The sequence below is a fragment of the Antedon bifida genome, chromosome 7, assembly GCF_963402885.1.
Source record: "Antedon bifida chromosome 7, ecAntBifi1.1, whole genome shotgun sequence".
Lineage (NCBI taxonomy): Eukaryota > Metazoa > Echinodermata > Crinoidea > Comatulida > Antedonidae > Antedon > Antedon bifida.
This window is the reverse complement of record NC_136232.1, coordinates 19,592,052-19,611,666: the sequence shown is the minus strand read 5'-3', so window position 1 is coordinate 19,611,666 and position 19,615 is coordinate 19,592,052. Positions and strand designations below refer to the sequence as shown.

Genomic DNA, 19,615 nt, shown 5'->3' with positions numbered 1-19,615 from the left:
AAACCTCAATAATATATAATAAAAAAATCAATAAACAGCATTAACACATTGTATGAAGTCTTTATCGAAATAATATGTTATATTAGTTTTATAATACATTATTATATAACATATCATAATATATCATTATATTATTGGTAAACACTTTATTTTATAAAAAAAAAACTTAAAGAAGACTACCGATATCGAATGTATAAAAGCAAACCACATTTAACTTTGTATTGAAATTAAGTTATATTTATATATAACTTGCACATAAGGATCTACTGTTTAGAGATCAGAGAGACATTATATAAAGGAGAAATTGAAATAAAAAACTTAATAAGAAAGTTCTTTACATTATTCATAGCAAAATGTACACATATTTTCTTTTCTCCCACAAATTATTCTTAGAATATTTAACTTCAAACATTTATTTGAAGAAATAAAACAAGTTGAACAAATATACATTATAAAAACTTGTACTTTACAAGATTAACGAATTATCAATGCAGAACTGAGTTTTTATATGTTAAGAGATCTGGCGTAAAAAAATGGTTGAACTTATGGCATTAGCACTCATGAAAATACCCATTATATGCATTTAGGTTTTCTAGTAAAGAAGAAAAGGAATAGCAGACACTGGCAAGCGAGTGAAAACTAAAAAAAAAAATTCACAAAAATACAAAGTTAAGATTTATAAAATTGGCAAAATGTAGGCAGCTAAACTTAATAACAATCAGTGAAAAAACAGTTACAAGAAAGGGATACAAATATGTAATAAAATAAACCAATGACAAAATAAAGTTTTAAAAACCTGATAAAAATAATCACAATAAAATATATTTGTTTTTGAAAAATAAATTTGAATTTACACCACGGATAATCAACATGTGTTATACGTTTAGATGTTAATTAAGGTGAAACTCTGGTCTTCTGATGCAGTACATTGGAAAACCATGTTTGTTCTTTTACGTGCCATGTAAGCGAACGGAAAAGTGTGTATGGGATGTGTGAAATTGAACTTCCCTGTACTACTGTATATTACCTCAATCAGCATACAATTATGAAATCTGACCACATGGGAACCGTCGGAACAAACATTTTCCACATTCATCACCGTTTTACTAATTTATTCTGCAACATCAAGAACTTCTTGATTTCATACACAAATTTATAATTTCATAAAGTAACATTTTATATGGATCTATTGAGTCATTAATTTATTTAAAACATATTTTTCATTAATTAATGTTTTTATAAGAAAAAAAGTTGCGGAATGTGTTATCCTGTTAATGGAAGGAATGAAATCAGCTCGACCACTCAAAATATATAAATTAATATTTGCATACTTAAGACAAATTAATTAATTAATCATTATTGGAAACTTTTTATTTGTAATTATATCAAAATCATTTAATGTGATTAAACCCCAGAGAACAGTTTTAGAATTGTGATTATTTTTGTCACAAGGTTGTACATATGAATAGTAAAACACAAGATTACCAGTAAGCCTAATATTTAAAATTATTTATTTTCAGATGCACACAAAAGGTTGTAATAATATACAATTGCCACATAAAATAATATTTGTTAACGTTGATATAATGAAAATGGTAATATATTCCATGCATTGGTTTATGGAACGTCATTTCACTAAAGATCAGAGGTGGGTTTGGGGTTGTATTACGTAACTGGTAGTTAATTAAATAAATAATTTTTTTATGTAGATTTTTAATATATTATAAAAAGAAGACCATACTACTACAGTACCTTAAAGAATCCCTTTTATATCCATAATAATAAAAACATAAACTAATATTTTTTTTCGATTTTTTTTTACTGTTGATTGTTTATTTGATTTTATGATAATCAGGTATTGGGTGTTTGTATACCTTTTTATGTTATAAAGATACGTCACTAATGCATAGAATACAACTGTACACGAAAGGGTTAAACAACTAACGTAAGGTTCTAAATACAGTTTGGTTTACTGTTCATATATTTACAAATTTCAGTATAAAATTGCATAGGTAAACTGGAGACATTGGAGAAGCATGCGATTACCATTGATATTTTTTATTTATATATTTCGCATTACAATTTTTGCAAAATTTGTTGCAATTGGTGACGGGAGTATGTATTTTTCCGTAATTTTTCTTGTAACTCTTCGGAAAATTTAAATGAGAAATTGTTAAAAAAACAATGATAACCACATACTTCTTTACCAAGGCCTTTAGGACCAACAGACAAGAATGTAAAGAAAACACAGACATGGTATCACTTTCAAATTTGTATATTAAAACTCATTGTTAGATATTTCTTGATCGTACGACTACATTTGCATATGTTAATAGTCTATTGTGATGTTTGATATCCATACAATCACGTTTCATGATTATATTTATTGTGGAAACAATGGTGTCAAATCATACAAAACACACACACATAATGTTTACGTATCAATAGTGGACGCAGAATGCAATTGGGCCACAAGCGCCTTCCCTTGAACCGCTTCTAACAAGAATGGAACGGGAAAGAGAATGCGTTTGTCGGCCTGCACGAGAATATAAAATGTACGAGCCTGATTAGTTAGAAACTTTGATTTGTTTCTTTATGAAATATGAAGATTTTCAAAACACATCAACGTACATTTTTTCCTGAATCCACTCATGCATATAATATAAAAATTACATTTCAGATATAATATTATATTATTTATGTATCGGTAAACTTACATTAGTATAAGTACATTACTTAATTGAAGAAAACAAAATAGACTTAAATTATTATTAAATGAATAATAAAGTGTAGTATTACTTAATAGCTGATTTGTTTAAAGTAATTATTAAAACAACACATGCATTTCGGAAAATAGTTTGGTAACCTTGACAACCGTGATATCATAATTGATTCTATTTTTCGTCCTTAATTTCTTTTTAATTTTAAATAAATTTGGGAGAGATCTTGCTTTATTGTATTAAAATTATTATATATTTTACTATTTTATATATCGAAGGCTACATATGGACAACCCTTGAATAAAAAATGTTCAACTAATTACAAAGAATAGAGTAAATTAAATTGTGTGTTATATGGTAAATAATACTCCACTTTGATAGATCTTTTGTCTCAAAAGAAAAAGAAAATTATTTTATCATATATTTCCAACTTAATAATGGAAGTTTATTTCACTGATTAGATTTGGTAAACTTGGCAAGAATAATATTAACATATAATGTGCTTTTAAATAAATTAATTTTAGTATACAAATGTGTCCATTTAGGTATTACTGTGCACTGTATATAGTACACATTATATGTTATAGTGTACAAAATGAACAGAGTTTGGCACGAAGAGAACGAGTTACTATACTGAATAAAAATGCAATTCATTACATATTGTATGTATGATGTGGTGAGAGGTGAAGCGACCACTTTATGTTATTACACCGTTATTAGTCGTTTACAAATGCATGATGGGTATAGCAACGTGCTGTGTACTATTTAATGCATATCTATGCTTTTATTATCTAATTATATTTATGATAACATTTATGAAATTATGTATAGGAATCTTGCAACATGCATTAATACAAGAATTTACTGACAGGAGCAAATATATCTAGTCAATAGCACTGTCCATTATTGCTTTCGAATATTCATTAGATGTCATGCATGAGCGCACTCTGATGTCTCCCTACAACTATCAATGCTCAGCAAACACAGCAAGATATTCGTCGCTTAATAATACGTTTCAATGAACACATAAATTGTTAGTGATTGCCGATCTTTAGTATCATGATGTAATTCTATATATTGTGAATACGCTGACCAGAAATACATTCAAAATTTTCTTTCTACCTTTTATTTAATAAAGAAATTAAAGTCTATGCATAGTGAGAAAAGATAGTAATAAATTAATAATATTAATCAAATAGATTAATTAATAAATAATCAACAAATATCCATAATCAGTACTATGTAGTATTTAAATTTGGTTTAAAAATTTGTTCATAATATTTTGTATAACTACAAACCATAATCTCGGGATTATTTATAATATATTTCCCGTCAAAGTTCAGAATATTCAAACTTGATAATTTATTTGACCCTTGACCTGTAAAACCACATGCGCATTTTGCATGTGGAAGTAAATCTGTATTATGTAACACCTCTTAAAGTTTTGATATTGAAAACTGCGATTGACGAGTAAAGATGACCTTTCGTATGTCATAAACTGGAAATATGTCTTGCACGTTTAGGCCTGATATTATGTCATAGGCTACCTTATTAAGGCCTCGAATCAGCTAGGCATGTTTTTATGTAGCATGTGGTGATTCTATTCAAATAAGCATTATCGATTGTGCATTCGAAATAAAACTACCTTATTCCTTATTAAGATTGCGAATTGTGATATTAAATGCTTCTATGTAGGCCTGACTAAAAGAAAAATATGGATATTATAGATTATGTAAAATATGAATGTAACATTAATTAAATTTGTATTAATTGCATTAAAGGATAGATTATTAATGAAAATGAAGTTTGAAACGGCGAATGTCATGTTTATGTATAATGAATGTTTACCGTATTAATTAATTACTGTGATGATTATTATTATGGTTTTGTGGCATATATAATATTATTTCAATAGAATAAAATTTACTTGCTCACGACATGATTTGGAATTCTTATTAAAATGCATCAAAATTCATAACTGGTACTTCACTTTATATTGTTGAGGATATACCATGTATCCTTTAATATTTTATCTAATTCTGAACTTTCTCTACCATTTCTGATTCCTATGTTTCTGAGTTCTTGATCTCTGGATCTTCCACCAGCTGCTCTGGTATCCTACTTTCTTCATTAAAGCTGATAGTTGATCTGCTTTTAGTCAAACTTGCCACTAGCTGGTTTGGTCATGTTGCTTTCTTCATCGGTAAATCTTAGTTTTAGATCCAACTCTCGGCCTGACTTTTCAATAGCTGGTCTGGTCTTCTTGCTTCTTTGATCAGAGTAAAAGTTTATAGTTTTTCTTATTTAAGTCAAACTTGGGTCTGACTTACCACTACACTAGCTGGTTGTTAACCCGCAACACTAGCAGGTCTTTCTTTATCAGTCAAAACTGATCTTCAAAACTGATAACTAGTCAGCAGTCAGTCCCATCATCTTTTCTGAACACATCAGACATCATGATCTGTTGATAGCCATGACTTCATTGTTTTCATAATTGTCAAAAACCTTCAATGTCACCTTTAGCATCTGCCTTGTCGTAACCACCTGCAAAGTATTTAACACATTTGAAAAAAAATCTTGTCAATAAAGGTTTATGATCAATATGGTTGTTGTTTTGGAGAAAAATATTAACTTTTGGTAATCATTTTCTCAGGCATCCTTGAGATTGTCTAGTAGTATGTCTAGTTAATTTTTTGGAAATGTTGGTGTTCTAAATGTGTTTTAATGGTACAAAGAATTTGGGATCTTTAGACTTCAAGTCTTGGGAGAGTTTTTTGTTTTTTTGAGAGTTGGCTGTATTTGGGAAGGTGGGAGAAAGGGATCCACATATCTTCAATGAATAATCTTTACCATAAATTACTATAGTTTAGTAATTAGTGTAAATATCTCTATCCCATTTTAATACACATACAACTAATAAACATAATTTTATCAGAACTCCAAAGAGCATTAGAATCCAAATAGCAGTACTGCTCACATATGTTTATCTCCTTATGTTATGAAGAATAAATGGGCATACATAATTGTTAACGAAACAGACAATATGGAGATATTGCAAAAACATTGCAAGTTATATCACCGCACCATTGCCTTCTCAACATCCCAGCTGTACCAATGACATCCCAGAATTTGTTGTGAAAATGTGACGGGATTGGGAAAACTGAGAGATTATGTAATTCTTGTTTGTTTTGCCATCTAAATTCTATAGAAATTAAAAATATTAAAGGGAACATAAAATAAAAATTAATCAAACTATTAATTTTGATAATTGGCTTGACTGTCAGCGATGTTGTAAATTTATAATTATTTTATAGTAAGACCAGGGAGTTGTAATTAGAACTAATTAATTGGTAATAATATAAAAAAATAAATATGGTATATATATTATATAAATATTAATTAACAATAACACAGAATAGAATACTAATTTTAAATAGCATTCATGACTACATCATTAATAAATATAATAACATTATTGATTATTTTATTTAAATGTTTTCATTTGATTTGTATAATATAAATGTATGTTTTAGTGGATATGTACACATGCAATATTTTATTAAATCATATTTTCATAACTGTTTTTCTTGATAAATATACACTGAAATTTGTATATTATATTATCTCTAGTGCGTAGATAGTAATCATTATACATTCAATGCATTTCACTGTACCCAAGTGAATATGCATACATATTTAAATACCATGGAAGCAGTATATACTATAACAATACACACATAACATAGTAAATCGGTTTTAAAAAAGTATAATACATTCTACAGTAAAATAAACGCCATCATGGTATACTTCAATATCTCAACATTAATTTCATCATATAGGTTACATGAAATATATATGATATATACATTCAATTATGTATATATTTTCTCTAATACTTCATAGATGAATGCACAAATTCAGCAGAGTTAAAATTTATGAGAAATTTGACATTAAATTACCCAGATCTGCTCATAGGTCTTATAAACACGTCTTGTTGTATATTGATTTTGCCAAGCAGGTTTTATTATGATGCCTAGATGTCTGTCCACTGTGTCTCCAATGAACAGTGTTTGCTACGTAATTGAAAAGTCTCAGACAATTGCTATAATATTATTAATACTATAAAAGCCTAATCATAATCTTAGTTTAACTGTGATAATGTTTTCATAAAGCATAGTTCTTAAATCGGTTAATATTACATATGGGTCGACATATCCTATATTTAGTTGTATAATTATATGTTAATATTATTATCATCACTGTTAATAAAGTAGTAAAAGATCATTACGCATGGAAAATAGGCTGGGAAAATGGGTTGGGGTTAAAACAGAACTGCAAGATTTGCAGATTGCTTTTTAGGAATCATACATAACATATGGACTGGCAGTAGTTTAACATTTTTGTAGCAACACAATATAATATAAATATATGGACATGCTTCATTAAACCTGAAATGAATAGTAATATAAGAGATATAGAATGCTAAATACAAACTGGATACTTGCATGTATTCGAGGGCTAACATTCTCAAATGTGCTGGCTAATGTTTACATATAACCAGCTACTCTTCACGTTTAAAGTAATTGTGACACGCGAGGCCGTGATTAAGGTTATTTTAATATTTTTATCTACTGTACACTCGATAAATTTGGAAAGGAAATGTAATTGTGGCAGCATAGTAATCCAACCTGTAGAGTCAGAGTGTGCTGCGTGTGGTAATATGTAATGTGGGAAAGGTGGGGGAGCGGGATGATGGGGTAGGAGAACTTTGATCACTTTGTAAGTCAATACTGTACATTATTATAATAAATCATTTTCAATATGCAATATCACTCATACAATAGTACTATAGAAGGTCTGTAACTGTAGGCCTAATGATATTACTGTGTTTTACCCAATGATATTACTGTGTTTTACCCAATGATATTACTGTGTTTTACCCAATGATATTACTGTGTTTTACCCAATGATATTACTGTGTTTTACCCAATGATATTACTGTGTTTTACCCAATGATATTACTGTGTTTTACCCAATGATATTACTGTGTTTTACCCAATGATATTACTGTGTTTTACCCAATGATATTACTGTGTTTTACCCAATGATATTACTGTGTTTTACCCAATGATATTACTGTGTTTTACCCAATGATATTACTGTGTTTTACCCAATGATATTAAACTATTTTCCCCCTTTTGCAACATTTAAGAAACAAAACTTCTTAATTGCTAGTTTTAATGCATGAAAAAAATAAATTCAAACAAAATATACTAACTTATCATTGACACGATTCCAAGCACCTTCCATAATGCTCAGTACACTTCTGAAATAATATAAAAGAAGATAAAAGTTAAAAATGTGATAATTAAAATGTTTAAATTAAGTTAATTACATATTCGCAACAAACATATTGACTGCTTTAGTTCACAGGATAGGGAGCTGTCAATATGATACGAAATAGGACCTACGCATGCCGTTGATCTTCTTTGTCTGGACCTAGAATCTACCAATTAGGGGAATCAAGAAGGAGCATGTCTCAATGTCCCCACATTACATTAACATAACATAATTAGTTTCAAAAACAAATTGAACGTCTCCTCCTTTAGGCAAAACAACTTTCCCTGTCAAGTGTCATGACTGTAAAAACATTTGTCTTGTATATTCTGAGACATAAGTTTAGATTTTCGATTTTCAATACTGTTTTTGTCATTTTCTATTAAAGGTGCAAAATGATTGCCTGCACTATGATATTGCACTCATGTCCACTAAATAGAAGCCAAGGAATACCAATTTTATACTTTATTTTGAAAAAAAAAAAGCTATATTGTGCAAAAATGGCTAGCAAAAGAGCAAAAATCTTCTATGGCCGATTAAGTACGCCACTTAAAGAATCGAGTATAGTAACCATTGTGCTTAACAATGATTATGGAGGCCGAAGTTGCTACGATTGCGTACGTATATTGCAACTGCCCTAATTCTTGCAATAAAACAAATTGTATGACCCATACATCCTTTATTTATGGGCGCCCTGAGTATATTCTTTCGCAACGAAATAAGGGCACTAGAAATCTTATATATTGCAGCATCTACACAAAATGTCTGCAAGACTGACTAGACTTAAGGGCTACTAATCAATGAATTGTTAATTTAGCTTCCCAGCATTTTGTGCATATTACAGTTTTTCCCATTCACATGTTAAGAGACTGTTATTTGCATTGAAATGGCTACAAACACTCAAATCAATCAATTTACTATTAACAAAGTATGGCAAGTATTGTATTATAACCAATTCTACATAAAAATCTGGCTTACATTCTACTGAATCAGCTAAATGTACAAAAAAAATGCATTGTGATCAAGTGTATTTATATAAACCCATGTTTAGATCATTTAGGAACGTAATTAATAAATTAGTAAAATAATTATTCAATTTATATTAATTAAATTACAGAGAATTTGAATACAACTTTATGGCAGATTATCATTTTTTGGATCTAACCATAATTAATTGTTTAATAAGCTTTAAATAATTTATTGATTAAATAAAATAACCTGAATAATATGTTTTGTTGTATTTTAGATCGATTAATACTTTTTTCCCATTGAATAAGGATCTATACTATAAAAGCTATCTGCTCTTTAAAAAAAAAAATTACATTTCATTTTGGACATAATTGGTGGGGGGGGGGGGGGGGGGTGGGTTTCGTACATACTAACACCTGAATTAAATGTAAATACAATTTATTGACAATTCATTCAAATTGTGATTGTTAAATTGTAATATATGTTCTGGAACTAACAGAATTTTAAAAAACGGGATGTTCATTTTGAAAAAATAGGTACTCATAGGTTCATTCCTATAAATCGAATTTAAATTAAAATACAGTTTTTCCTACATTTTATTGAAAAATCGTCCTTATGTTCATTGAAAATGAATTGTGAATGTTCAACTGTATAGTTATGTTCTGTTAACTACGCAATATTGATTGCGTACCTCTACTAGCAGGGTCACTAGCCTGCTATCTTGATCAATTACGTACTCAGTTGAAACAGAATCAACAAAACGCACATATTGATGTGCAGACAAGCATAGGTTCTTTACAGCAATCGTTCACAGTTCCGTAACAAAAAACTAATGCTCGAAATCAAGCCCACTGGGCTTCTTTTGAGATAGACTATTTGAATATCAAAGGATCAAGACAATTTATGATGGAGGTTATATCGTACATTCATTTCACAGTTTAAAAATGGTATTTTTTTATCACAAATATGTTGACTTGTTTTAGAAATCCTATTATTGTAGTAGCAATGCACAAAATGTACAGCATTCATTTAAAAAAGTATCCCCCTTCTTTAGTTTGCAAATGTAATCTCGAAAAAGAGGCCTATCTCTAAAAGAAGCCCACCAACGAGTACTAAAAAAAAGTTTACACACATTGGACTTTTGTATAGCGTAGTGTGTGAAAACTTGGTTCAAATGCCATCAGATTTATTTTTCGTGACAAAAAACAGCTCTAATCCCAAAGACTTGTTCTGGACTTTGTTTATGTAGAGCATCTTTGAGGATGATAGTGAATGTATTTGCTTATATTATGGTCATCCTTGGCATTTTTTCTAAATATAAAAAGGAAGATGACAAAGTGATGATTATGATGATATAAAGAAGATGATAATGATCTGAGAATGATGATGGTGATATGGCTTATTGATGATAGTGATCAGGTCCAAATTAGTGAGACAGTGAAGATGATGGTGATGATTTTATCATCGTTGTCCAGTTGTAATCGTGATGGCAGTATGTAACTAATGAACATGTTACCCTATGATAATTTTCTAGGTTAAAATCAATTATGTCGTATTCTGTGTAGTTTGTGAGTTGATTGAATGTATGCAGTCATCCAATAGCAGGGAGAGTTTCTGTGTAAAGCTATATAATTTACTAAAATCAAAAGATTTACAAACATTAGCTTTGGAATATAATACCAACAAAATAAACACGCTCAAATATTAAATCAGTGTTTTTATTTCGGGAAGTACAATTTGTTTGTAGAGACAATACAAATAGGTTTATTATTTGTCTTACACGATACATCAAATTAACTATTACGATTTCCTTGATTGATTAGATGGGATAAATTGTCCAGCGTTTGAAAACGTTCCCGCACCTGTTAGGAAATTGTAACTGTATAGGGTTAAAGTTCACTCATAAATTACACGGATATCTAGATCATAAACTGTGATATAGTTCTACTTTATCTGAGAATATTGCATCATTGAAACGCCCTAACATTAATGATACCGTACAGCATAGTGGAAGCTGGCAGCATTACTGTGCATGGTGCATTTACATTAATGAGATATGCATGACTAAGTAACTGTATGTGAGACATTACTACATTTACAAAGAAAAATAAGTAATATTGCAAATTTTCTAATAAATAAAACAATTTCAACAAGGCCATCGAATATAATTTGTAATATTTTATAATTTTACAATTTATAATTGTAATACCTACATGAAACAACAAACTCTTTTATCTTTTCTCTTTGGCTATTAGTATTAATATTTGCGTTAACCTTTAATTAATGTAATTAAGGAACAATAAACTCTTTTTTTCTTTCTCATTGGCTATTAATATTTGCATTAATCATAATTAATGTAATTTTATAATATAATATTGTCTTCTTTATTAACTTATATTACATAATTTCATGTCAAAAAATGAAATGCTGTCATGTATAAAGATGTGGAAATATGTGAGTGAAAATAAGAAAATGCCACTACAACTTATATTTGAACCCGGAATCATATTCTCAATATATGCAGACATCCTAGCATTAGACCACCATTATATTTTTATATATGCATGCAACAATTATTCACTTATTTTAAAACCTATACTCATAAGCTCATGTTAAAAGCTTCCAAAATTGCTATATAAGTTTAGGATAAATAGCACTTTTATCTAATATTGGATTGAGTACAGATAAACGATGTAAAAGAAAAATGAATAATGCATGGGAAAACTCAGTTTTACATCAAATTCCTAGCAGGCGCATAATTCTTGAGGCATCCTAATATAACGCTTTCTTCTGTTACATTTTAACTTTCATTCTCTCTCCATTCTATTTCCGATATTAAAGTATTTCTGGTTAATAATCTGTATCATCTTGTCTCTCTCGCATTCTTTATCTTAATTAAGTCTCTTGACCCTTGGTGCCATAAATTTCATGCTTCAGTGATTCAGACTAACGAGCAGCAGTAGTAAACGTGAGGGATTAGTTTTTGAATTGCTGATGAATTAAAATTTCTCGATCTTTCTTATTTGTTGCAATATCGTGTTAATAAATTCAAAATAATTATTTCCCAAAACATAATTTCAATCTTGTACTCGAATATATATATTCGTTCTTGTAAGTTTAATGGAGTGATATTAGGAAAAATAAAACATTTCAAAATGTAATTAAGTATTAACATTTATATAGAAATAGGATATTGTTTAGTTTAAGGAACACCCTAAACCTCTCAAGCGTATCAATGTAAAAGAGGGCTAATCATATAAAGACTGTGTATGCCAAATGTTGTCTTCGTGTCCGAAGATGGCAACAATGGTGATACTAAGGGACTAGCAGACCTCCCCCATCCCTCTCGTCTCCCCTGATGTATCATAACAACTACTAGCATTAATCAAGACTATCAATTTATTATTAATCCTAGACTATTCTATTTTTTCCTAAAATTAATGTAGACAGCCTTGCAATTTTCTTGCTGCAGTCTGCTAAGCTTTAATCCGATCAACAATTTGTCTGAATTTGGATCGCGTTTCATATAATGATAATTTACGTCAGGTAATGCTAATTATAGCTGCCGTAAATTAAATATTAAGATGTAAGTGATGTAAGGGGGCGACAGATATACGGGTTAAATTTCATTGAAGATGTTTTTATTGGCAATATATTATTCAAGAAAATGAACGTAATCTCTAATTAGCATATGAGGTAATCAAATAAGAAGAGATAAACCAACACTGAAATTCAGTGATGAATTACATAGCATGAATCACAAGCATTGGTTGATAACGCGTGTATATTCATATTTCCATCTATTCGTTCTGAAAGACAACTAAGCTAAGCCACTCATCTAGTGGAAAACAAGGGCTTATTATATGGTCCTACTACAATTGAACCCTTATTAAAGGAAAACTTTACTGAGAACCATATGTTGATAACGTATTAGGGATGTGTGCATATCATTTCTGAACACTTGCGAGATCAACGATTTCCCCGCACGCTCGCCGTCACTGTAAATTTCTATGATGTCAAGCGTGCTCAGCAAAATCTACCTCATGAGTTTTCACTGTTGTTAACATACAAGACATAGGTACCTGTCATTTCAATTGCTAATTTGACCTGCATCAGGCTTAAATTTGCCAAAATGTTTAGTCTGTTATTTGAAGAAACACTTCAATATCCAGATAGGCAAAAGAAATAAAACAAATTAAACATTTATATTTGTTTATGATTTATTTAAAAAGGGTGATAAATTAAGTTTAAAAATACTATTGTGAATGTTAACTATCCCCACATGAGGAAATTTGGATTAGGCCCTCTACAGACAGCAACAGTGCAGCGCCTACCATATTAATGGTTGTGAATACTGTAGTATATAATTATTTTGTCAATGTACCTTAAGATTCTTCTGTTGTTGTCTAAGCACTTCTATTTCCTTCCAGTTGTCCGTCCAAATCCTATATGTAAAATAAATTATAACAGGATCAACATTCTTTTAAAACAATATAGAATAAACTACCTCCAATTAAAGACCCTCAAAATTAAAACTTGTGATGGTCTGAATTAACAAAGCGTTTCTAAAATTAGACAAAGTACACATCTGGCTCATGTGCACTTTAAAGAACCTAGTACATCTTTCGAGACAAGTAGGGATTACCCTGGTGTACTAGTACATCACAGCCACTGTCACACACATACACTTATCATAACTCATCATGAGGGCCCCTTGATTGTCAGCATACGCTGTTTAGGGTCACCCTCTATAAATAAGGTCGAATAAAGAAATATACAGTTAGACTCTAACAGAAAAATACATATCTACAAACATGATCCAAAAAAAATGTACCATGTATGAAACTGTATACAGAAAAAATGTTTTAAGATTGGTAACTAAATAATTGGAAAAATGCATTCACAGCAAATTAGTGATATTAGGGGTATAATGGCTGGATTTGTCAAAAAATGAAATAGCATATTATAAAAAAAATAGGTCCAGAACAAGTGGACATAATATAAAATACAAATACATAATTACTAATATCACCTTATAAAAATACATAATGTGCATTTAATGAGAAAAATATGTAAATTTTCGTAATGTAAAGAAAAATGTATTATTAGCCTGTTGGTCCTCAGTTATAAGCCCTCTATGAATCAATAGAAGCCACACTGCAACACATACCATGATCAACCCACCTTTATAACTGTTAAAAAGAGGGGGGGAAGGGAAAAACTGGAGGGAGACATTGTAGAGTATTTATATATACTCTCGAGTACACTTTAACCTTGGTTGATATGATAGAGGTTCATCTCAAGTTAGATAGCTCATGGTAATGAACCTGTCTCTATTTGATAAACCAGATAAACTGATCTAGCAAAGGCCATCATCTTTTGATTCCCATAAGATCTGATAAGAACATTGTTAGCCAATCAGAAATAAAGATATGAATATGTTACTTAGGACATGGAGGAAATATATAGTTCCTCCATGCTTAGGATAACCTTTAACTAAGAAATAGGGGTTGTACAACTAGAATTTAGGAAGCTGATTGGAAGTAGACTGGCCACGAATTAATGCATAATATGAAACATTCATAAGGCACTCTTTTCTACCCCTTGAATATTGTAAATTAAACATATAAATAAGTAAATATAATAACATATATTTGGACAAAGATCTCAGGAAAGGGTTTTCATGCATTTCAATTACCATGTTCTAAATTTTGGTATTGTTTTCATGCAATGTTTATGTTACCTTTTTTATTTAACAATTTACATTATTTGCAGCTTTTGAAAAACATTAGTAGGTATAATCTCTTCTTATAAAAAACTTTTTTAATATCACAGTACTGATTTAACAGTGGATCATCATACATTATAGTTTATACAGCAAAAGGTACAAAAACACTCTAAAACAAAAATATTATGATATATTTAGCATGGTCATTTGTTAGTAAAAGAGAATAAATAAAGTATTTTAAATAGTTTTACTATTTGATATATATATATTTTTTAATTCTGTAAAAAAAAGCAGTAAATTAAATTCAGGCCTGTATGATGAGATTGGTAGGAGGGAGTATAAACATTTGAATTGAATTGGCATTTTTAAAGCCAAAAAGACTGCTCTGTTTAGACAATACAATTTAACTTCACAACACCAATGAAAATGCCCAGTTATAACATCCACAACATAGGCGTACTAGTTTCAAAGAACTACAAGGTACCTTTCAAGTTTTTTCAACTAAATCATCTAAAACAATATTGTTCTTGCCTCCGTTGTTTTGCTTAATTTCATATTCTTCACCACATGTTTCAAAAGTGGAGGAGGCGATATTGGATTGTGTGTGGGATTGTTAGCTTACAAATCAATGTATTGTATTAACAGGTAATTACATTAATTTTGGTCTTTGTAAATATGACTTTTAGTAACAAAATGTCAATTTTGTTGTTTCGATAATTGAAGGATTGGTTAAATAGACTAAATAATAGATAGCATCTTCATTGATAATACAATAAAAAATGTGTCAATAAAAAATACAATGAAACCTTTATTAAGGGGACAACTTAAGGACAAATTTCCCTCTTAATAAAGGTCCTCTGAATAGCTTGAATGAATCGTTTGGCTATCCATAATATATCCAAATGACTACATTTTGTTGTTTCACAGTTCACAACAAAAAGATAATAAATATCAAGCAAAAATATAAAATATTTATATTTGTTTGGATGAACTTTTTTTTAATTTATTCTTATATGACCCATCAATATTTTTTGTATAACTTTTTATCTTTAATGTTTTTTATTTTATTATTATATCGTTTTATCCAATCACAATTAATTAATTGCAATAAAATGATTTGAATTTTGAAATTAAAATCATTTTCCTTTAATAACAGTATATAATTTGTATAAAAATCTACAGAACCCAAGATCGGTGCCACCCTATATTTGTGAAAACCGACATACATCCCTCTAGCAATGTGCTATTCAAATAGCTATAATTCACTAACTGTCCATTGGACAACAGCAGTATTGATTATCTCTATTAGTCGCCTACTGAATTCCTTACAACCGTTAAGGATAATACAAGACATATTGATTAGTGATATAATGATGGCGTATACTAAACAGTCCAAATACTAAATGCAAGCAACCACAAGATTTTCCTGGTACTCGATGCTTGTTTGTATCTCATTTTGAAAATCATACTTGTATAGGTCTAGTTATATTGATATAGCTTATAAATAATATTATATTTTTATTTCAATATAACAATTATTGTTGATAATTTCGACTTATTTGATAAAAGGTCTGGTTATATATAATATTTTTAATTCAATATAACAATTATTCTTGATAATTTGAACTGATTAGTAAAATAATATTAATATCTATGAGACAAAATATTGTAAAATACTAATAGATTTTATTTGTAAGAAAAATATTTTCAATTTAGTTTTGCTTTTTTCTACTTGTTTGGATTTTAAAAATTGTTTTGGTGGGTGGGGATTGGTTTATGGAGATAGGATGAAGTGACATTTGTAGGTTTTTTATTTACTGTAGCATTGATATACCCTTTATGCTGAAACACAGGAATATTATAGTACTGTATATTAATATATAGTATATAATATTATGCAGTATTATCTTTATATACATAATTAATATTAATTTTGATATTGACGTCATCAGTTATGTTAATTGTATTTGTATATTTAATTTTTAAATATTATAAACATACAACTAGTATATTGTAGTGTATAATTACCTTACATTATGATGAATGCCCTGCTCAGATGATGAATATGTGTGCAAATGAGGGGTTATTGATTATCTGTAATTATGATAGTACAAATATAGCTTCATTTACATAAATAATTGAATTTCTAATTTGTGTGGTAAATGTTCACTCATATGGATTATTAAAGAACTACTACCAGCAAAATACATATAAAATAAATAGTAGTAATGTATCGGAAACTAAAATGGAAAATTGAATACTTCAGTTATTGCTTACTTTAAGAATTACACCACTAATGATCTTGTATTTCAATAGATATTCCAATCATGGTTTGAATCTTTAAAAAACCCCACAATATTTCAATAGATATTTCATGGGCAGGGGAAGTACCAATAAAATATAAACTACATATTATTTTCCAAAAAAAGGGTGGGGCTAAAAATATTCCCTTTGAATCCCACCCTGTTTCTGTGAAATTAAACAATCACAAAAATTATGGAAAAATAGATTTCTACTTGAATTATTATTATGTTAATTGTTATTGTGTCCGTTAATGTTTGTGTTGTGTGTGTATGTATTGTGCCATTCATCATTGTCTCTTCAAGGTCATTATATTGTTGTTATCTAGTCAATCAATGTAATTAATATACTAATTAAGTTGTAAATACAAACAACAATTAATAGCTTAAACATGCAAAGCATGAAGTGTCAGTCTGAAATATCAAAGTAAATACTTGAAACCATAGAGATAGTATAGTACATAATCACTATAATATCTCTATGTTGAAACATTGTACTGTTGCACAGGTAATGCAAATAAAGAATAATTAAAATCATTTATAGTTACTCAGTTACTTTAATACACTTCATCAAGACTGGTGGTAGTAGTCATATGGTGATGTTGTTTCTCTTGCACACCATTCCTTCCTTACTCACCACTCTTAGATCTCCCAAAACTTGCGACATCTGTCAGCTGCCTCCCAGATCTCAAAACCGCTTTCCAGATCTCAAAACCGCTTTCCAGATCTCAATACCGCCTCCCAGATCTCAATACCGCCTCCCAGATCTCAATAATGCCTCACAGATCTCAAAACTGCTTTTCAGATCTCAATACCGCCTCCCAGATCTCAATACCACCTCCCAGAACTTAATACCACCTCCCAGATCTCAATACCGCTTCCCATGCTCCTGTGAATAAAAATGTCGGGGAAGCAAACAAGTATACCGCAAATTAAATACCTATTTTAAAGAATTCTGTTGAAAACTCCACGCAACTTTAAGCTTTAAAAAAACCATTTTCTGCAAATCATGCTTTTTAAAAATATTATTCTACTTTGTATCTGGGAACATTTCCATTAAGAAATTTTGATTAACTGCTGATCCTGCTAAATGTAGGCAACATAGTTGTACTGTAATTTGCTACACTAACAAAAGGGGCGTGTGCTTTCTTTTGACAGCTAAAATGAAATTATAAACTATATAAAATTGTTAATAATAATATAAAATGTTATCCGTCTCCTATTTTAAAAAAAACCTAGATCCACCTGTGAACAAGGTAGTTTTGTGTACCATTCGGCTACTGATGCTACACTGGCGAAAATGTAACAATTAACATAAAGATATTATATGGTTAGAAAATAATAAAAATTGAAAATTTTACTTATTATATTATAAACTGAAATGGTTAGAAATAAGATATAACACAAAATGTAATAAAAATTAAGCTGCTAGATTCATTGCTTAATAACTCACTATCTGTTTATCTTAGTCAATTTGATTGGTCAATTTACAAACTAAAAGTTAATTGATTCAATTAAATAATAATTTATGTTTGGCACTAAATAATTACTACAACAACAATGGGCCTGGATCTGGACATGTCATCTAAGTTTAATTATCTTGGTGTAAATGATTTATTAATCAAACAAAACACTGTAAGAGTAAAACAATGAATTGAAGGTTAGTGTACTCTAGTAATAATAACAAATATATTAGTTAAAATTAAACTATTCAATTCAAACTATTGATAGATACCTTTTGCTGCTAAATTCTTGGAATCATAGATTATTTTTCCTAGATGGCATCTCTTTCAAAATTCGTCTTCTTAAATGTAATCTCTTTCAGTGACATATATTCCAAGGTTTTCCTGATGTGGTCATTGGCGTAAGATGATGATTATTTCAAGATACATCTCTACATGAATATACATATCTGTTCAGTTCTTCTACAATGGCGGTGTCCTCATTAGAATGGTAGCTTTTCAATATTTCAATATATTTTCGTAATGACTTTTCAATGTATTCTGCATTCTCTTTTTCAAAGGTAATAATCTTCTCGCAAAATTTAGATTTAGTTGAGATACCAGTATGCAATCTTCTAACTGTACTGCTTTTTGATTTTATGATTTCTACTCATGACATCTCTTGACAAGATGGGTTTCAAACTTTATAATGCCGCTACTGGTGATGTTCTCAAGGCAACTGAATTCTGGTGATCTGGTTTTCAATTTTATAATGTCGCTTCTGATGATGTTCTCAAGACAACTGAACTCTTCCATGGTGATCTGGTTTTCAATTTTTATAAACTGCTTCTGATGATGTTCTCAAGACAACTGAACTCTTCCATGGTGATCTGGTTTTTAATTTTTATAAATTGCTTCTGGTGATGTTCTCAAGACAACTGAACTCTTCCATGGTGGTCTGGTTTTCAATTTTTATAAACTTCTTCTGGTGATGTTCTCAAGACAACTGAATTCTGGTGATCTGGTTTTCAATTTTATAATGTCGCTTCTGATGATGTTCTCAAGACAACTGGATTCTATATTGATCTGTTTGCAACTTTAAAATGCTACTTTTGGTGA

The 19,615-nt window shown here is 29.6% G+C and overlaps 1 long non-coding RNA gene across 4 annotated transcripts; it reads right to left on the bottom strand.

The window, feature by feature from the left end:
* Positions 1 to 970: 970 nt before the first annotated feature.
* Positions 971 to 19,587, bottom strand: LOC144848570 (uncharacterized). Of its 4 annotated transcripts, none has more exons than XR_013613877.1 (6): positions 19,477 to 19,587; positions 18,790 to 19,410; positions 17,692 to 17,943; positions 13,411 to 13,471; positions 7,999 to 8,046; positions 971 to 5,264 (listed from the first exon to the last, which is right to left on the bottom strand). It is a non-coding gene; the product is annotated as an uncharacterized LOC144848570 (long non-coding RNA). The 4 variants fall into 4 exon arrangements; XR_013613878.1 differs by having other exon boundaries at positions 18,790 to 19,342; positions 19,477 to 19,585; XR_013613879.1 differs by having other exon boundaries at positions 17,603 to 17,943; positions 18,790 to 19,586.
* Positions 19,588 to 19,615: the final 28 nt, after the last annotated feature.